Source organism: Papio anubis, chromosome 19, assembly GCF_008728515.1.
Source record: "Papio anubis isolate 15944 chromosome 19, Panubis1.0, whole genome shotgun sequence".
Taxonomy (NCBI): Eukaryota; Metazoa; Chordata; class Mammalia; order Primates; family Cercopithecidae; genus Papio; species Papio anubis.
Window position 1 is genome coordinate 7,290,031 of NC_044994.1, and position 21,631 is coordinate 7,311,661.

General features: G+C 44.6%; 1 protein-coding gene and 1 long non-coding RNA gene across 9 annotated transcripts in view; one reads left to right on the plus strand and one right to left on the minus strand.

Annotated features, from left to right (window-relative positions):
- L3MBTL4 (L3MBTL histone methyl-lysine binding protein 4) overlaps window positions 1-21,631 on the plus strand; it is a 450,027-nt gene that overhangs the window by 409,025 nt on the left and 19,371 nt on the right. The gene's annotated exons all lie outside the window — the stretch shown is intronic.
- LOC108583026 overlaps window positions 7,026-21,631 on the minus strand; it is a 30,202-nt gene continuing 15,596 nt past the window's right edge. The window contains exons 2-3 of the long non-coding RNA XR_001897199.3: window positions 10,313-10,409; window positions 7,026-8,428 (exon numbers count right to left, since the gene is read on the minus strand). This is a non-coding gene — a long non-coding RNA (uncharacterized LOC108583026). The remainder of the gene's footprint in view (window positions 8,429-10,312; window positions 10,410-21,631) is intronic.

Below are 21,631 nucleotides of genomic sequence, written 5' to 3' on the forward strand. Positions count from 1 at the left end.
TAATCTGTGGTATGTTGAATAAGAAAAAAAAAATGGTTCAGGCTTTGGCCCCCAGCATGGCTTCACAGGGCAGTAAAACTGGAGCCCAGTGTCACTGTCACTGTTACCATGCAGGGACACACAATGGCGAGAATGTTCAGATTTAATCAACCCATGAGCCCACTACTGTGTTATGTCATGAGTCCTTGATTGCATCTTTACCTTGCAGTATCCCAGCATGGCGTGGTCGCTGCTGTGGAAAGCGCAGATGGGGACTGTCAGAGCCATGCATCAAACATGTAACCCTCCTGGACACACACATTTCTCTAGTTGGCACTCTGAATGTGTCTATTTTCCAACCATTTTGAAAATTAGTCTTCAATATACTTTGGAGAAATCACATTTCTGTATGCACCCTCTTCTAGTAATTATAAAGTCTCACTAAATCAGAATGATGAACAAAAGGGAGGCTTATCTCAATGTAGAGGGGATAAAACATGCTGAATAGTTGTAGAACATTTGTAAAGGCATATAAATGTGTGACATCTAAATGTATAAGATTATAGTTTTTATGTGGAAGAGAAAATTGACAATTTCAAGGGTATTCCTGAGAGCAGAATTGGGACAAAATAATAGAAGTTGAAGGAGACAGTTTTACTTCAGTCTAAGGAGAACCCAGCTAGTATTGCGGCCCCTGCTTGGGTGGAGTCGCTTACCCTCTGGAGGTGATTTCATGGAGGTAACGCTTTGTACTATCTTTCCAAGAGAGCAGTACAGTGGCGTGCGAGCCAGCATGAGTGGCGACTGAGCCCACCGTGCCTGGCTTCAAATCTTGCTTTTACTATTAATACTTATTAACTTTGCAACTGTGGGCGACTTAACCCCTCTGTGCCTGCCCCACCTGCTTCCCCTGTAATGGGGCTGATAATTGTGAGTCGATATTTGGAAAAATTAGAACAAGCAGTGGCAGGTACATAGTAAGTGCCATGTGAGTATCTAAGGTAAGTAAGGGAAATATTTTCTGCAGTGTCTGAGAGATATCAAAGAAGGTGGTTTTTGAGCACCCGCTTTGTGCTAAACATTAAACCAGACACTGAAGACATAGCAGGAAGTGAGAGGGACACAGGCCCAGCCTCCACGCAGCTCACAGTTGTGCTAGAGAAAGACGAAAAGCAGGAGCCTGGCCCAGAGAGGCACTTGGGCGACAGGGGATGCCCTAGGTCTGGGACTCACTGCGCAGTGCTTAGGCTCTCCGGAGGAGGGCTTCAGAGGAAGTACCTGCATGCCCCAGGAGCAGAGGGCCTGGTGGACGGGGAGGTAGATGGTGCAGATCATGTTCCTGGAAGAGAAAGGGGCATGAACCGCAAAAGCTGGGGTCCAGCGTCCTCGTTGGCTGCAGACACTTTGAGGCTCTGCTGATTTTGTTTAGGACCATTGTTCCTTTGAACCCCTGGCTTATTCATTCATTCCTTCATCTAACTTTACTAACATAATAGAGTCTAAAACTTAGTGCAAAAACATGTATTTTTTTAACTTTACCCAGAAATAACTTTATTAAATGTATAAGTTGTCTGAATTGTTACAAATTCCATTCCTGTGCTATTTGAATAAAACTCTTGGGGAAAATACAGTATTTATTCACATTGTGTCCTTGTAGGAAATAATGGCTATAACCACAATTCAATTTTTTCATAACTTTTCCCACATAGGCTGAAACAACCAAAAGAATTATATAATGATTATGATTATTATGCATAATTTTGTAAAATTTTTGCTTGAAGGATACCTTAGTGGAATTATTTTCTGTGTTGAGCAACAAAAGGTAAAAGTCGTTTGGTGTAAATTAACAACTCTGATTATACCTAATCCTAAAAAAATGGGAAAAAAAAAACTTGCTCTGGAAGAGCTTGTCCAGGTTAACTCATCATATTTTAGTTCAGAAATAAAGAGTGAAATACCAAAAGCTGTTTCACGACCCAGAATAGTGGGCATATGCTCTGTCAATTCAGTAAAATTGTTAAAGCTCTTCTTGGTTTAATTTGCAGAGACCCGCGGCTTGCTCAGTGACACTTAGACAGGCTGTTCCTCAGCCCATTTTCACCCAGCTGTGCTTTGTGCCCAGATTTGTCTGGAGAAGGCATTCCATTTGGAAAGAAAGGGGTATTTCTTTGGAAAGAGTTACTTGGAGACATGGACGTCTCTATGGAGAGGTTTATGCGGGAATGATGCTGTGTGGAAACAGAGGACGGTGTTTATGGATGGGAGGCTTCCTCCCTCCTGACAGATGCACCCGTGCTCACTTTGGTGTGAACGCTGGAATGAGAACAGGCCACGAGGTCACCAGGGCCACCTTTCTTGGAACTTTTAGACATAGCTGGCTGCATAAGATGCTCATTTTTCTCTCAGTCTTGCATTCCACCAACCCATCATCTGTGCCCCCAGGTGATCTTCTGGAATCTAAATCAGATCGAGTTCTCCATTCATGAAACTCTACCCAGCTCCTTGTGTTAGGCTGTTCTTGCATTGCTACTAGGAAATACCAGAGACTGAGTAATTTATAAAGAAAAGAGGTTATATTGGCTCACGTTCTGCAGGCTGTACAGGAAGCATGGCGATGGCACCTGCGTGGCTTCTGGGGAGGCCTCAGGGAGCTTTTACTCATGGCGGAAGGTGAAGTGGGAGCAGACATGTCACATTACAAAAGCAGGAGCAAGAAGGAGAGAGTGGGCGTGGAGGGTGCCACACACTTTTAAATGACCAGATCTCGTGTGAACTCAGAGTGAGAGCTCACTTATCACCAAGGGGGAATCTTCCTCCATAATTCAGACACTTCCCACCAGACCCCACCTCCAACACTGGGGATTACATTCCAGCATGTGATTTGGGTGCGGGCACACATCCAAACTATATCACTCCCCATGAGTTTCCAGGAGTTGTTCAAAGTACTTAATGTTCTTGGGGGATTTCCTCATCTGCACCCACCTCACTCTCCAGCCTCATGCCCCACACCATCCCCGCATAATGGTGGATATGCTAGTGTGGGGCACCCTATCGAACATCGTATCATACTGTAGGTTTGATACACCCTGTGGCCCAGGCCCCTGTAACCAGGCACCATGTGTTCTTCTGCCTGGAAGACCTCAAGCCCCATCTGCTTAACAAGCTTCTGTCCACCTGAGGGCTCAGCTCAAGCCTCCCCTCCCGGGGCTCCCCATCAAGCCTCCCCTCCTGGGGCTCCCCATCATGCCCTCTTGTCAGCCTGAACTCAACACATCACCCTGTCCTTCTTGCACGTACCTCACTGCTGCAACCGATTCTTTCCATATACTCCTTTCCTGCTTGACCATGAGTTCATGAGGGCAAAAAAATGAGTCTCATTCATCTTTGTGTCCCAAGCACCTGGCATAATGTTGGATGAATGGATGGATGGATGGATGCACTGGATGGATGCACTATTGACCAAACTCTACAGCCCAGGGCTACACAATAGAGGTTTCTGGGTGAGAGTTGGGGGAAGAGGAGGAGAAGTGTGAGAAATCCCTTCAGGGCAGTGGACAGTAACCTCCTGGGGTTGGCTGGGCTCAGCATGTCACTAGATTCAGCCAGTGTTGATTTTTTTCAGATGACCTGGTATTTTACAGCTGAGCAGGACTCCACAGAACAGAAATATCTCCCAAACATTCTAATGTGGCTAAACTTTACATATTGACATTTGATTACAGAAATTTTAAAGGTGGGACTGGCTAATTCCTTGCTCTTTTAAATTCAATTTTTTAAAACCTTGACACGGCAGCTGTGAATTTTTTGTTATTTTACCTCTAAGATCTTCCTCTTTCCTCGCTATAGTTATAGAGCAGTGTAAGTGGGAGAATAATTAAACAGGTTACTATTATAGCAGCTTTAGTGTAGACAAAAGATGCCAGGTAGCAAATGACCAACCTGCCGTGTGACTTCATGGGAGTCATTTAGGGTCAATCAACAGAATGTTTATGTGCCTCTTAAAGGCAAAGCCCTGTTCATCTTGAGGACTGAATAAGAGACAGACTCTTCCCTAAGAAACGACTCATTTGCTTAACATATATTTATTAAGCCCCTACTGTGTACAAGGCACTGGCAAGGTTTACAGTAATGGGAATACAGACAAACAGGCACATACTAAGTACTGACTGTGATAGGAAACATGATGAGAAAGGACAGTGTACTATAGGAGGGAATGAAAGTCACGTACGGGCATGGGAGGAACCTCAATTATATTTGAGAGTCAGCATGGGCCTGTCTGTGGAAATGCTGTTTAATCTGAATCTCTAGGAGTGAGCCAAGCAAAGAGAAGAGGGGCGGGCATTCCAGGCGGAAAGAACAGCAGAAGCTGCCAGCAAGATGCATTCAGGGGACCAAGAGGAGACCTGCTGTGGCCAGGACATGGAAACAAGATGGACTGGGCATGAGACGAGATCAGAGAGGTGGGGAGACAGATGAGTGAATCAGAGAGGAAGAAAATGATATTCCAATCCTAAGCCCTGTGTGCTTTACACATGTATCTTTACCACCACCCCTTACTGCTGCTGTCATGTAAAACGAACCATTGGTGAGTACTGGGACTGAAGAGTAGCCCATCTTCATCATTGTAAAACACACACACACACATGCACACACACACACACACCCCACATTAACCCTACTAGAGTTTGAAAGGAATTCCTTCAGGGCTCAGACTTTGTAATAACTCTCTGGGCTGAGCTGATGTCTATATTTGCTATCTAAGTCTAGATGATGTTTTATAAAGGAAACATGGGACTCAATTACTGTCCACACACATAAGCAAAATTAATATTGATGGCATGTAGAGAGTAGAACACAGTCATTCTCTTCATCCTAGCCCTTTTTCATACATATGATACAGATAATTCTGGGTTTGTGACTAAATTCCATTTGTTTGGAGGTGAAATTGCCCACTTTTAGTAAAGTGTAAGGCTTTCTTTTCTACAGGTGCTTTCAGTGTATCCTGAAGTCCCCCATGTGAATTAATAACATGTCAAACGTTTTCTCTTTGTACTATTGCTTTGTTTGGGTTTATTTTGTAAGGAGACGTGGATTTCTTTGATATCTTTGAGTTAAAGGCTCTCTGAAATCTATATGTAAGTAGGCGCTTAAACAAGAACAGAGTTATAAAGTAGTTGCCATTTTAGAAGATTTATTTTGTGTGGCAGGTATGGAAAATTGATAGTCCGGCAAGACATGTAGCCTTCCTATAGAACAAAGTCACCTTTTTATAACCCTACTTCGATCATCTTACTTCCTTGCCCAAAGGCCTTCCCTGTCCCCACGACCAAAAAGAAACAATGCAGGCCCTTCTGAGTGAGTGGCATTCAGAGGCCTCGTTCTGAGCCTGCTTATCTTGCGGATGGACTCTTAGGGACCCCGGAGAGACCGCAAACTCATCTCACTACTGCCTGTCACCTGGTTGTATCTTTGCCCCCAACCAGAGTATAAGGCCCACTCCACTTGCCTTGTGCCCTCGCCCTGTCACCCCCACCTCCAGTGGTGCCTGCCCAGCACTGCGCTTGGCCTGCAAAGGGGACCTTCCAAGTGGATTCGTTCCCTCGGTTGCTCAGGACCTACCAGAAATGGTGAAAAAAGACAGGGTGCAGCCTCCAGGAGCAAACAGCCTTATTGTTTGACATGTGAAGTGATTGTGGCGAGTAACATTAGCCTCACCTGAGAGCTCATAATAACTGTGGAATCTCAACTTTCCCTCCCTGCCCCAATTCTGCATGAACAGGATTCCCAAGTGATCTGCGTTGCATGGCAGGGCTTGAGAACCTCTTTAAGGCACACAGAGGGTCAAGTTGGGTACGTTGGTTGGTTGATCAGTTTTGTTTGCATGGTTGCTCTACAGTGGCTTTGTATCTATGGATTTAAACTGTCCTTCATTTAACACACTGCTTTTGAGGGCCTGTTAATATGTTATGCCATTAGGTTCTGGAGAGCACAACTAAATTATGAGTAAGCAAATACAGAGTTATCTGTATGGTTTAAAAAAATAAAACTGTCCACATACTGCTCATGCTGCATTCTGCCAATATTTTTTTATTTATGCTTTTGTTCAGGATATTGTGCTAGTTCAGAGGTAGTAAATTAGTATTTTGTAGACCATATTTGGTCACATACATGATTGTTTGGACAACACGGTTTTGGTAAATTTTTAATTCATTGCACGCATTTAAAAATCAAGAGGTTTTCACATAGAAAGCAGATTTCTAGCTTCTCTTGAAAACCAGGCAGCCCTGGGCCCACATTGCTGATGGCACAGTGGGCTGGAGCTGGGGAATCTCCTAGAAGTGGGGCATGTAGCCTCCAGTTCCCCACAGGCCCCCACCTTACTGTCTCCTTATTGGCCTCATAGAACCTATGTGAGTAGCTGGAAGTTCTCAAAGGTGCACCACTGGATGACTTGGTGGAGTTTGCCCCTTTCTAGCTACCTTCAGGGTGTTGGTATAGAAGCGCTCCTCACAGAAGGAGAGAAGAGAATGAACTGGTGGTAAGGACAAGTTACAGGACTGTAAGCTATGGCATCTCAACCCTGGTGACAGGGACCTTGTAAAACCACCAGTTCCCACTTTCCGTCCACACCCCTAGAAACTCTCATTTAATTAGTATAGGCATCACTAGATGCCCATATCTCCTCAGATTACTCTGACTTGACAACCCCTGATCTAGCCCACCTATATTACTTATGAAGAAAAGGGAAATGTGTCAAAAAAGTGATTTTTTTTAATGCATATACATACATACATACATATATTGACTCATTACTCTGGATACTGATGATTGAAGATGTATGATAATTTTGGCTAGTGGCCTAACATTTACCTTATTTATCTACAAAAAAAAGAGTTAGCTAAGCAGATGAGTATTATATGCAAGATTGCTCCAAAATGCTTTATAGAAAGTAGATTTTTTTAGTGATTTAAATTCAAACATAGACTTAAGCTAAATATAATTTACGTTTTCTATTTTAAAAAACAAAGATTTGGAAGAGACGAGCAAGAACTGAATATATCATACAGGGCCCCTCCAACAATCGTAGAATTGTTTTTATCGCATTATCTGTTATCACATAGCCTAAAATTTTATTTGTATTTTAATTAGCTTAGAATAATTGTTATGACTGTTGGAATTTAGCTATGTATGACATAGAAGTATTAATCTAAGAATGACTTTAGAGAGTAACTTTCTGTGATGCTGCAGCTTAAATGGAAAACCACCTTGCTCCCAACTGATTTGCCAGTGGACTACGTTGTCCTAACAAGTGAAATCTCTGCCATCTCTGGCAGCTCTTTCTGATTAGGGGTCTGACAAGCACCTGAGTAATTCATGCAATGACTTTATGCAACAAATTTCATTATTTCTAATAACTTACAGTGTTTTAATATTTTAATGTAATTATGCTTAATTACATATTGTAATATGCATTAGCTGAGCCTTGTCTCTGGATCTAAGTAAAATACAGCTAATGGAAAATTTTCCTCCAGTTGTTTTTTTTTTTTTTTTAAACAAGGAATTAAGTCCTGAAGTGAAACTACATGCAAAGCCAGCAAGCAGTCTCTTGCCAGAGAAAATATTGGTGTAATAGGTTTGAATGTCCTAGTTTATCAGTTCACTTTGCTAAATCCCCAAATCATACACTGGTTTAAATTTTTTTTTCAGAAGTTGTATTGCTCACCTTCCCACTAACCTATTTTTAGTAAATTCTGTTTTGCTTTATGAACTTTTACTAAAAGGCAGTCTGAGGGAGGGAGACAAATTGAGAAAAACATATCAAGCAATGTGATTTATGATAATGGCTGCTAAAGGTGGAGAGGGGAGGAGCTGGAACCAGTGCCAAGGTGAAGTTTGGGGATTTATTAATCTGTGTTGCTCGTTGTAGGAGGATGCTAAAGACAGATACAAGTAGCAGGAACTGAAATATAGCTGGCTGCTGTTGAGTGCATCCACACGCGGCCACGGGTCCATGCAGGGTTTGTGAGCACATTCCCACACTGCTGGGCTTCCCTCCGTGGTTGCGGCTGGAGTGAGGGAAGGGACAGTGCAGAAGTATTAGATTAATGTGAATTTGTGAAGCATTATGTGGGTTTTGAGAAATAAACCCATTTTAGAAGACCTTCCATGCTCTCTTCTTCCTTCATTCCTCTTCTAACTCCAAAGCACCTTTTCCCTTTCCTAGGGAAGTCAAAAAAAGACAAAAGGAGGGAACAAAATGGTGGCATCAGACTCTTCTCCACCCTGAGCCTCCTATAAGCATTGATAAGGCAGCTGCTCCTTGAGGTCACCTGAGGCTGGGGCAGACCTTCAGGGTCAGCGAAGCAGCAAGATGCAAAGGCACCGCAGACAGCTCAGCCATCCGGTAGGAGAGACCTGCTTGCTTTTTCATTTAGGAGTTACCTGGTCCCTGGCATGGAAGAGAAGGAAGAAAACAGAAAAAGGAGTAATTCCAAACATTTGCATAACACAATCCATACAAGGGATTTGATTTCCTTAGCAGTCCTATGTTAGTAACTGCAAAGCCTCTGAAAAAAGGAGGCTCTGGGAAGTCAGATGTCTGGATGAAGTTTCACAGCAAAGGCACAGTGTAGTTGGACTCGGGCCCATGCCCACTGCCCAAGCCCCTGTACATTCCTCTAGGCCATTGTGCGGAAGGCACAGGCTCACTGTCGTCGGTTCCAACCAGACAGACACACTCAGGCAGTTCCCCAATATAGGGAAGGCTCGCTCTGGCACAGAACTATTGGTTTTGTTTTTAGCAGAATTTAACAGTGCCTATTTTGAAATCTTTGCTTAAGGGCACATTTTAAAGTTTAAGAAAGGAAAAGTTAACAGCCATCAGAGGCAATGAATGGAGATGAAAGCTCCAAGCTAGAAGCTCCCAGGGAATATTTATTAAAGATGACCTCATCATATGATGTTACATGCAAATACTGAAATATAAACTTCATAGAGATGAAAAAACAGAATATTAAGTTAATGGAAAGAGTAGTGAAATGGAAGTCAGGTTCCGGGTTTGATTCCCATCTCATATCATTTGCTAGCTCTATGGCTTCTGACAGATTATGAGGCAATCTGCATATCAGTTTCCTCATTTGAAAATGGGAACATGGCATAATATCTCACAAGACTATTGAGGGCTCAAATACCATCGTACATGAAATGACTTTTAAACCTCTAGGTGAAAGGTATTGTCATTCATACGTGCTCACTGGTTAGGAGTCTGAGGGGAACAAGTCAAAGGTATGCATCTCTTTTGGCCTCTCAGCACCTTGCTATTTCATTCTCAGGTAAATCAGCTGCTCCACCAATGCAATTTTTGTGGATTGGTCGCTCTCTCTGGCCAGGTCACTCTTCATTTCCAGACCTCAGCCAAGACTGCATTCTTGCTCAGCACCCCTGCTTGCTGGTCCTAGACACACCTGCCCAGAGTCACACTTGCAGTTGCCCTCTGACCCTCCACAGCATCCCTCTCCAAGATCCCAACCACAAAATACATCCTTTGAATTCGCTTCTCTCCTGGTCCATTTGTAGCATCATCCCCATCCCTCACTTCTACTGTGATCTCTGTATTTTGTCCTCAACTTGAGCTGTCTTTCCCTAGTCTCATGTGCTCGAAAACACCACCCCATAGACATCACACCTGAAGACTTTGCCCCTACTCCCAGGTAGGTAGGTAAATAATTCCCTCAGCATGTTATCTCCCTATGCCCTCATCGCCGGACCATTTTTTGCCTATTTGTTAAGAACCTTCCTTTAAAACTTAAACATCCTTCGGGAATATAACATAGAGTCCAGAGCACAGACCTGAGAACCAGGCAGTCTCATTAGGAATCCTGACTGTGCTACCTTCTGGCCAATTTCTTAGGCAAATTCCATTCCCTTTTTGTGCCTCCTTTTCCTCACTTAAAATCCTTACAACAGTGCCTGGCATGTAGTAAGCACTGCCTGAGTGCTGGGCCGTGTAAGACGTGTTCAGGCTTGGGCAGACAAAGGGAAGGAGGACTGGATTTTAGTTACTGGGAGCAGAACAAGCAGACATTTTTGCCCCAATATTTAATAATCTATTCTTTACTTGCAACATTATGTTACCTCCAGGGCTATTCAGGTCACCCTTAACTAAAACCTGCCTTCCGGTTTCCCACTGATTCCCTAGTATCATCTCTCCCATTCTTGCCTCTGGTTCAATCCATTATGCACTTCTTTCCCAGCTTGTGTGTCTCCTTTGTGTCTTCACTCATTTGCTAGCACTCTCATTTGAACCTTGAGTAGGTAAGAGCTTTTTACTTACATTTCAGAGCAGTTTATAAATAGGCTGCTTAGTTTCAGCCAGCAGGTACAAGCTTTCATTAAATTCTTCCTCTTTCCCATAGTGCTGGTATCTGGAGCTCCCAGGGGAAAAAAAAAATGGAAAATTTGAGAATTATGTTTTCCTAGTCATTAAGACAGCTTAGTTTGAGGCCCAAGCAGCAGTTTTTCTTTTCCTTACCAAGAATTGACCAATGATTTTGACCAATCATCTATACCTATAAAAATTTTCCCTTCTGAAAAAAATACTCCTAAAAACACCTAGATCATTGGCTGTGATTAAGAAAGCCAAAGTCCAATAATAATTCAGAAACAGCGTTCAGATTCACTCTGGATGCAAATTACTCTAGCATATCAATTAATCTTTTCACCGAGAAAGAAACGAGCACTTGAGCAGCCAAGCTATAATGTACCAAGGTGGGGGAAGGGGGACTCCCTTTTCTCCTTAAAACCTGCAATGGAATTGTCCCTGAAATATTGTAAAAAGCTTCCCCCCCCCATTCAGTTATCTGAAGAATTTTCTGCATTGTGACAGCAACATAATTAAGTATGTTTAACATTTTCTTTGGATTTATATTCATCTGTCATCATTTTCAGTTTTGGATAGCATAATGGAAGCCACTAAAAAGAGGAAGCCGTTAAAGAGAAATCATTTTTCTGTGGTATATGAAAGTTGTCACCGTAGTTTTAAGATGGGAAATATTCTACAATAAAGTATAGCTCAATAATGGGATTCAGCAATACTATCATACTTCAGAAATGTGACCGCAATCATTTATCCTTACGTTCCTCCAAATAATTACACCAGTATGTCTGAATAAATTTACAGGGCCTTTAAATACATTTCAGATGGGCAGGGTGCAGTGGTTCATTCCTATAATCCCAGCACTTTGGGAGGCCGAGGCAGGCAGATTGCCTGAGGTCAGCAGTTCAAGACCAGCCTGGCCAACATGGTGAAAACCCATCTCTACTAAAACTACAAAAATTAGTTGGGCACGGTGGTACACACCTATAGTCCCAGCTACTCGGGAGGCTAAGGCAGGAGAATCGCTTGAACCTGGGAGACGGAGGATGCAGTGAGCCTAGATTACGTCATTGCCCTGCAGCCTGGGCGATAGAGCAAGACTCCATCTTAAAAAAAAAAAAAAAAAAAAAAAAAAATTCAGATGATCTTGCCATTCCCAGGTTAGAATAAAATATGACACAATGAAGCCTCACTGTATCATTGAGGAGTGTTTAGTATGAGGAACTCAGTCCTCAGAAAGACTGAAAAATCAGGGGCAGTAAGTTCCCTGAAGAGTCCTGGGCTATTTGGGACGTGGGAGGGGTCACCTGGCCTGGGAAACGCTGTGTCTCGTTTATCGCAGGCACATTTTCCATCACTGCCATTGTGTTCCGTCACTGCTCAATCCTGTGCTCAGTGTTTTCCCTTTCAAACGGTTTATTAGAGGCTCTGCAGAATGTTCCTAAATATTACCCATAATAACCAACAGGATCTTGAGAGTGTGGTGACAGCCTACCCAAGTCAGTCTTCTTCAAACGCTAGCTTCAGGAAAATTGTTCTATTTCCTAACACTGTTTTTTTTGTTGTTGTTGTTTTTGTTTGTTTGTTTGTTTTAATCCCCACCCACACAAACACACACATGTTAGCAGCTTGCCCTTTATAGTTGATAATTAAGAAAAGAGTTGTGTTGGGGTCTCAAGTGTTGGTGTTACCACTGACTTCTCTAATTCACTAGCAGTGATTTGGTTTTCTACGATTGGGTAGGCTTTAAGCATTTGCTCCTTAAAATGTAACTGTATTCCAGTGACACCACTTCCACAACGGCTCTTCCTCAAGTAGAAAGTAGTCGTGTAGAGAAAATTACTGATTCTAAATGCAGTTATTTTCCACAGCAGTGTAAAACAGGTTTGAATACAAGTGTCACTTACTTGAAGAAGAGGCTTACCATATCGTTACAAGTAAGGAGCTTTCTGCATGCTGGAAACGAAGGCCTTAATTTACAAGACTGTGTTTCCTTGTGATGTGAGCGACTTGAGCCTCCCTTAACAAAATCGCATCAGTTTTCAATTACTGTCTGTGGTAGGAGTAAAAGACTCAAGGAAATTGTCATCTTTCTGCTGAGGTGGGAGATAAAGCCTTCAGCCCGTTTCCTCAATTGCCTGTTGGTTGTTACTTGAATTTCTGATATGATAGCTTTAAACTAGTTACTAAGAAATAATTACCTAGTAGTTATATTTACTAATATGGATAAAAATATCATTTGCAAATTCTGCATCTTTTTGTATCTTCACATAAATGGGAAACATAGTAAATTAATTAATTTTGGGGTAAATTATATCATCTCTCGTCCCTGTTCAGCATACGTGTGATGAATGTAGTAGCTTTGATCCAATCTCTGGACTTTTTAAAAATAGCAATGAGATAGATGTCACTTTTGCAAGCATTATGAGTATAAAATTAGCATCTGAAACGAACTAACTTATAGCACGTTTCTCAATGTGTATTTTCTAAAAGTATGCCACTGACTCCGTACTGGGCATTTTCCGTGATCTCTGGGAGTCTTTCTAAAACTCAGGCCTCTGAGTGGCTCTGTCTGTGGCTCCTCTGCTTCTGTGCTTCTGCAAAAAATTCTAATTGAAAGGTGTGAATTTCATGTGACAGAGACCTTGCTTCAGACTAATTGGACGTTCCTGGCTCCTATGCTGACATGTCATGAGGAAACAGCCTCTGGCTGTGTCCACAGCTAGGCAGACCTGGGAAGTCTATTCTGCACTGTAAAGAAAGCCAGCAGCTAAATGAAGAGGCCAGATTGTTTAGGCCATCTATCAAGTATAAGAAAAGGGTGGGGTGGCAGGAGCTGGGCCAAAGTGCAGGGGAGTGGGCACCCTGCGTGGGAAGCAGGAGTGCAGGTCTCACTCCGGTGGGAGCTCATAGCTCCACTGGTGGGACTCTCTCCTTTTAAATAGGAGGTTGAAATGCAACATAAAGGGGCTAATTCCATTCCATCATTATCCCTTTGCTTCATAATTTGTTCTTTAACTTATGCAAGTTACTTGTTCCTGTCATTTAAACATTTCAAGTGTTTTGCTTTTGTTCTTCCTTTTTTTCCTCCAAAACACACACATACACACATGCACACACACACAAACACACACACACAATATTGAAAGCTTTTTGTTCCTTTGAATGTTGATAAACTGGAAAAAATATAGTGTCTGTGCATGTTGGCATCGGGAGATATTTATTCTGGAAGAGAATAATAGATGACTGAACAGAATAGCTTTTATGTGGCTTGGAACTGGAGTTTCTTTTTTAAAAAATATATATATCTTTTTTGAGACGAGATCTCACTTTGTCCCTCAGGCTGGAGTCCAGTGGCACAATCACAGCTCACTGCAACCTCGAACTCCGGACTCAGGTGTCTTCAGAGTAGCTGAGACTACAAGCAGGGGCCACCAAGGCTGGCTTTTTGTTGTTGTTGTTCTCAAAGAAAGGAGTCTTGCTATGTTGCCCAGGCTGGTCTTAAACTCCTGGTTTCAAGGGATCTTCCCACTTTGGCCTCCCAAAGCCCTGGGATTACAGGTATGAGCCACTGCACCTGGCCTTGGAACTTAGTGTCCGACAGGACCTGAGTCCCATAACAAAGAGCGCAGAGCTTTTGCATGTTTGATCTCACTTCAAAGCAAGTCGGTCTTCTTAAGAGTTAGTGTCATACATTGTTTCTTTTCTCATAATTCTAATAATTTTTAAAGAAAAGATTGAAGTCTATGAAATACTAAGAATACTCATTTCTTTAGCTTGTATAACAAAGAACTTTTCATAGTTCTAATAATTTTTAAAGACCGAAGTCTGTGAAATACTAAGAATACTCATTTCTTCTTTTACTTGTGTAACAAAGACTAGCCTTAATTTTATTTTGTTTGACCCATATATTTTCCAATCATCACAGCTCACTGTGCTTGCTGCCTGTAATTAGCGGAAGGTGAGACCAGGCCAAGGAGCCCAGAGGATACCAAGAGGTCAATGGTGGGAGAGCATGTTTGAGTACACACATTTGATTTGTGTGAACAGAAGGAAACCTGAAAAACAGGCAGGAGGGCCTCCTCAGAAAGCTAAGCAGAGGGAAATTTGGTGTGGGCACAGACACCTGGGCATGCTTCCCTAAGCAGCACGGCCAGCAATTGCCATCCTCCTCCTCACTAGCCTTGGTGTGTGCGGGAGGGAATACAAATCAGCCCAGGCAAGGGCGGCTTGAGGAGCAACTCATCCTGTGTGCACCGCTGCTTCTGGCTTCTCTGCAAAGCCAGGAAAATGCTGGAAATATGCACAACTCCTACGAGAAGAAAATAGCCCATTAGCTACTTCTTCATTGAGTTTGCCCAGAAGTGAAATGTGAAAACAAGTGCACAGGCCGGGCACTGTGGCTCATGCCTGTAATCCCAGTACTTTGCGAGGCCGAGGTGGGCAGATCACCTGAGGTCAGGAGTTCGAGACCAGCCTGGCAAACATGACAAAATTCCGTCTCTACTAAAAATATAAAAATTATCCAGGGGTGGTGGCACGTGCCTGTAATCCCAGCTACTCAGGCGGCTGAGGCAGGAGAGTCGCTTGAACCCAGGAGGCAGAGGTTGCAGTGAGCCAAGATCATGCCATTGCAATCCAGCCTGGGTGACAAAAGCAAAATTCTGTCTCAAAAAAAAAAAAAAACAAATACACAAACTAATTTATTTATATGTTTTCAACAAAAGAATCACAAGTAGACAATATGATGTACACCTGAGATGGGGATGCTTTGTTTCACTTCCTGGGGGCAACCTGACCTCTCACTCTCCCATAGTGGATGGGATGACACGTGGCCTTAGGCCTAGGAGAGTTTCCGCTGAGAAGCAGGAAGAGCTGTCTGCAGGGTGCAGGGAGCACATAAGCCTGTGAAAACAGGTGGTTCCCAGAACAATCCACTTGGCCCTGAGAGCACCCCACAATGCAGACTGACTTTTCTAACTCTGTCTGTCAGCACGTCAGCCTCTCCATGAGGGGAGCCCTCGGCGGTGCCTGGGAGCCAGCATCTGCGCTGAGCTCTGTGCCAGGGACGAGGCGGCTTTCTGTGCCAGGGACAAGCAGGGTGAGCAGCAGCCCTGTTTTCCCAGAGAGGTGAGTGTGGCCCCTGGAGGCGACGTGTGCCTTTACTGCCTGCCAGGCAGAGCCCAGGTGGCTGTCACTCCTATACCCTAAGGTGCTCCTTTGACTAGGTCTCCAAGGGTCCTACTCAGGATCCCTGGGAGCAATGTTTATTTTGAGATAAATCTGACAATACCTCCAGGGGCCTATCTTGAGATTGAGGTGCTGAGTATTGCAACGCAGAGGCTTACCTTGCTAAAGAAGAGACGACCTTTCTTTTCAGGATGATCGGGCCACGCTCTGCCCCCCAAAGTGTGACTTCTGCCTGTCACCTTCTAAACAGGAATGTACAGGCCGTGTGAGAAATCACCCACTATTGAAGGATTGGAGGAAGAGAATGCCCCTGGTGTGGTAGGCTCTAGGATGAGCACCCCAGCTCCACCCTGGGCTGCTGAATCACTTTTGTCAAGTTGCATTGTGCCTCTGAGACTGCTGCGTTATCTGTCAGAGAGGGCTAATAGCACCATCCTTCAGGAAGTCACTTGGAGTGGATAAAACAGATGATTAAGAGGCGCCCAGCACAGGCTTGATCCCTGGCTCCTGGCAGGGATCTTTCTATTTGATCCCAGCCTTGTCATTCTGATTGTGCGCTCCTGGATAACAGGCACAGTGCTGTGCCCTGGGCTGGCTCTGTGTCCACATGAGCCTGGGAACCTTGGAGACACACTGGACCTCAGGAGTCTTTTCAGTCAGGGGTCTCTCTGATCAAGTTGACCCCTGTGGACCCTCTGCTCAAATGCTGTGCCCAGGGGTTGGGAATGCGGCAGCCCAGAGAGAAGGGAGGCACAATCCATGAGGATTCATTCATAGCATGGACAGAGTGTGGGGCAGCTCCAGGCTCTCCTTCATCCAAGAAGGATCCGCTCTTTTGCCCCTTCCCAAGAGTTATTCCTGCCCCGTTGGTTGTCAGCAAACAGCTATTGAGCACCTCTGTGTACCAGGTGCCATGCCAGGGGGTGGAGGTTACAAAAACAAATAGAATATGGTGTCTGCCCTGCCAGAGGTAGGTCATGCTCAGATTTTAAGGCTGATAACTTATATTCGTCCCCCTGCCCCTCTCGCTGTGAGGGCTGAGAGAGCAGCCCACAGACCTGCTCAGGCTTTTGGACTGGTCGCACTGCACTCCACCGTAGGTCTGAGTGTCCATACAACTGAACTCAGGGCTTACTTTCCCGTTTATTAGCTCCTGTCAACCAGTGCTACCATCTACTGTTGGAATTAAAGTACAATTAAACCATGTCCTCAGGCACTGTAATGTCTTCTTTTGTGTCCCACTCACAGATGTATAAAGTGGTAGGGCCTTTCAGTTTTGTGCACGCCCAACCCAGCCGGGCTTGTTGCTCAATATCTGCACGTGGAGAGCAGGGTAGGAAGTGACCAGGCAGGAGGATACCTAAAAACAAGAAACTTCAAAATAAGAGCCACTCTAGTCTCCTGTCAGGTTGATGCTGGTGTCCTTTCAGTTATGGTCTCTCCTCTGCCAGTAAAGGTCTAAAAATACATGCTTGGTGATTGGGGTGTAGTATCGCTCAAAATAAGTTAATTAATGATGCCTCAAGCTGTGTGAAGCAGATAATAAACGAAAAGGTTGCTCTCTAGCCATCAAAAAACAAGCTGCATGGAAGTCTTGTGTTGGATGACTAACCTATCAAAAGTTACTATGGATTTTCCTGCACTTTTGTGAAAACGACACCGGGGTATCTGCTCCTCAAGTATGAAATGGAGGAGTGAGTGAGATTTCATGTCACCAACAATTCCCAGCCTTTTCAGCAATGAGTATATTTGACAAGTAAGACACCACAGGATAAAAACTCATTGTTTTCACTGGTGCAGAGTAAGTCAGCATTTGCCACCGCCTTATCTATCCCTTCAGTATAATTCCTCAGAAGGCACCACAGTCCCATTGTGTGTTAAGCGCCTGTGCTACACTGCACCATGTGTCAGGTTCGCACTCTGCCATGCGACTCTGGGTATGAATTGGAAATGGCTGCCCTTGACTTCTTACTCTGTTCATGAGGGCTGGAAAAAATAAATGGACAATTTCCATAAAGGGTAGCCAGTGGCAGGGTGCCCAGGGGCAGCCTTGGGGAGGCAAGACGTACCTCCTCCCAGGCTGACGGATGCCACAGAGGGTGATGAGGCCTGAGGGTGGCAAGGAGTCTGTGTCCCAGCCCAAGTGCTCTGGACAGGGCCTGTGCACCTGGAACTCCAAGCCTCTGGGTCTAGAGAACCCTGACGACAGACTTCTGGGGTTGGGGAGCCCTTAAAAGAATGCTTGCTGGAATAGTATCAACAGCAGGAACTCAAACCCTGCCCTCAGGAATGAAAGCTGGAGGCTGAGCCCCTTCCTAGAGTCGTGACTGTCTCCTGCTCTAGGAGGTGTCTTATCTGCCACTTCCCTGCATATTAAGTGACTTATTCCCTCAGGATTCTACTATGTTTGCCAATCAGCCCCTTGCAAGTGCCTGTGTGGGGCCAGGAAGGCACTGGGAGCCTGATGCTCCATGCCAGTCAGCCTGGGTGGGAGAAGCACAGCGGACAGGCGAGGCCGTGGCAGCCCCTTGGGAAGGGAGGGAGCCAACTCAGTTCCTGGATGGAATCAAGGAAGGAGAGACAGAGACGTGCAGAGGCGAATGGAAGACTCTGGGGCCTAACTTGGGTAGCCGCTGAGGAGACCATGAGGAGACGGAGGCCCTCCTGGAGGAACCGTCGCAGCTTACAGGGAGGAGCTGGACACCACAGAGCACATGCCCGCCTGGGAGGAGGGGCCTCTCAGTCCTCAGAGATGCCACCATGTGGAGCAGGCAGCGGGACTGAGGCTGGCCTGAGGGCAGAGGGGCCACTTCTCCCTGAATGAGGGAGCAGGACTGAGGTGGGAAGGTAGCCCATTGAGAGCTGTTGTAAAGCCGGACAGCCGGAGCCCCGAGGAACTGGTCACATGCCCTGGAGGTTGGAGAGCAATGCCTGAAGGATGCCCTCGGGAGTCCAGAGACTCCTAAACTTGCTTCCCTCCATCTGCCCTGCTGGGACCCAAGCCCTAGGCAGGAAACAGCAGCTGGGTTGCCACACAATCCTTTTAGCATGAGTGATTTGGGGCTGGGCAGCGACACTTCTAGAGAAAGTGGCTCTAAATCTGAACAGCTCCTAACTTAGTTTTGAAAGTCATTCTTTGCTGCTTTTGCAGTAAGTGAAAAATGTCCCTGCTTTCTGGCATGGGGGCGTTCATTCAGTCATTCCTTCGTCCACTCAGCGGGTACTTGTTGAGCATCAGTTATAAGCCAGACAAACACATGGCTCAGAGTCTCAGGGCAAATGACCCATGGAGCCAACACAAGCACCCAGGTCATCCCCCAGACAGACTCTTCCACTCCTCTAGACTGTCCGTGACCTCCCGTCTTCAGCCTTCTGTTACTGGATTTCTGGGGCAGGGTGGAATCCAGGCTATTCAAGCCCTGTTATCATAACTCCACAAGAGTCATGTGAATTGGATCCAGCCACCCAGCCTCTTCCTGCGCCCCAGGTGGAGCTGGTAAGAGGCCATGGCCTCAGTACTCTTCTGGACATGCGCTGTCCCAGTAGAAACAGAATGCTGGCCACTTAGGGAGTTTGAAAGTTTCTACTGGCCATATTTAACGTAATCAGAAGAAACAAGTAAAATTAGTTTTGACAGCATATTCTATTTCACCCAATAGATCCAAAACATCATTTCAACATGTAAATCAAGATTCAAAAAATTATTAAGGAGATATTTTACATTCTGTTTTTTGCTACTAAGTAATCAAAATACAGGAGGTACTGTAGCACATCTCAGTTCGCATGCTTCACATTTCAGGTGCTCTGTAGTGTGGCTAGTGGCTACTGTTACTGGACACTACGCAGATCTGGGACATCCAAGGCTCTTCATTCAACTTCTACGCCTCTTGATAGCCCATTAGGCAGTGGCCAATCTCTCACTCTTGTGTGCTTCATCTCCCATATTTATGTAAAATTGATGAAGAGACTGCTTGTGGTGAGGGAAGACCAATAGCTAAAATTAGAAAACACTCTGCAGATATCCATGTATGAATGCTAAATAATAAGGGTATGAGAAACAGAAGACAGTGCAGCAGACAGGCCATGCCGATGTCTGAGGAGCAATATGACTTGGCATCTAAGAAACAGCATGTGCTGAGTGCCTGCTGTGAGAGAGAGGAGCGTTCCTGAGGAGCTCGTGTTCCCAACGGAAATAGACAGTTGTCTTGCCCATCATGGTGAGACCTCTCCTGTTCTGCTTTTTACTTTTGTTTTGGGGATAAAGACATGGAAATGAAGAGGGACTGAGCAGACTCAGAAGCATCAAAATCAAGAGAAGAAGGTACAGCTGAGAAATGGCAGCTCCAAACATGTTCAGTACGCAGGGCATGAGAACAGGTGACCGTGGGAAGAAAACAACGTTCCCAGGTGAAAAGCCATCTCTGAACATTTCCTTGCTTCTCCAGCAGAAGTCACTATGGGAGCACAGGGCCTGGATGGAGTAACTTCCCAGTCAGTGCCAGATGAATTGATAGGACTTGGTCGGTGACTGTCACAGATTACACAGTGGGTAAGAGCAATCACATAATTGGATTTGGGGACCGACTGCATTATTTTTTCATTTCCTCCTTTTTGCAGCAGAGAACACAGTAGAACTGCTACCCCTTTCATTGAAGAAAAGGTTACTTGTGAAACGGGTCTCCGTTTTTAGTGGGATTAAAAATAACTCAAGGCCCAGTCATGCAGACTGTGGTTTACCATTTATGACTCACTTGCTTCAGTTTTGTTTTGTGAGGCTTTTGTGAAGAAACAGCCATATTTTTAAAGAACATTTCCATAAAGGATTTTCCTTCTCATTTGTCAGGGTAGAGCAGAAGTGGGAAGGATGAGTGAGAGGGCAGGGAAGAAATCAGGGACCTACCTTTATGTTATTTTCAGACGAATTAAAATCCTTTAGTCTCTAAAAACTTTTCTTCTTCTTTTTTTTTTTTTTTTTTTTAAATAGAGACAGGGTCTCTCTCTGTTGCCCAAACTGGGGTGCAGTGGTGTGATCATAACTCATTGCAGCTTCAACCTCCTGAACTCAAGTGATCCTCCTGCCTCAGCCTCCCAAGTAGCCAAGACTACAGGTGCATGTCACCATGCCCAGCTAATTTTTTCTTTTTTGTAGAGACAGAGTCTCACTGTGTGTCAAGTCTGGTCTTGAACTCCTGACCTCAAGCAATTCTCCCGCCTTGGCCTCCCAAAGTGCTGAAATTACAGGTGTGACCACTGCACCTGACTGAATACTTTTCTTTTTAATCTGTGGAATGGGAAGCAGACGGTGCTGTGCCTCGTATCGCAAGTCTGTCTAGTCATTTCACTGGAAAGGCAGCCCTAGGTCACACGCTGTCCACAACTGGCTGGTCTGGCTGTCTCAGGCACTCTGGAAAAGACTGACCTTCCCCTGGCTGTGGCATTCTGACTTTTAACGGCAGATAAACTTACCAGTAGACTTGCATCTCATCAGGGAATCAACTGGATTCCAGTGTGTTGTTTATTGCCTCTGCAGGAAGGGCAATGACTTTTCTTTGGAGATGGGTTACTCCTCTCTAAGTGTTGCTGGACTCAAGATCCACAGACAAGTCTTCCAGTGCTGTGGTCCAGGGCCCCTTGGGACCCTGCAGCTGGACACAGAGCTGAACATATTGGCCTTGGAAACTTGAGGGTGCAGTACATCTCTAAGCACCTTAAATGAAATCATTAAACACTTCATCATATGTTTTTTTGAAGGCCATAAAATCCAAAAGAAACACTACCCACAGCAAGAAAAATGGTAGCAAAACAATTCTTTCAACCAAACCCCTCAATGACAAACCACTGAAGTTACAAGTTTTATGTACTCCATTTTCTGGAAGGAGAAGGCATCTTACACGTAAGGATACCTTTATTTATTGTCACACTGGTGTTAGAGGCAAAGGCAGTATTACATATACATTTCATTTTCTGGTGCAGAGGACATTTTGATTAATTAGAATGTTAAAGTCTCCAGTAGGAAGGCTGCTTTTGCAGGCTGAATTTCCTTGGCTGACTTTTAGGGGAGCTGGGTAGGAGTCATGATGGCAGTGA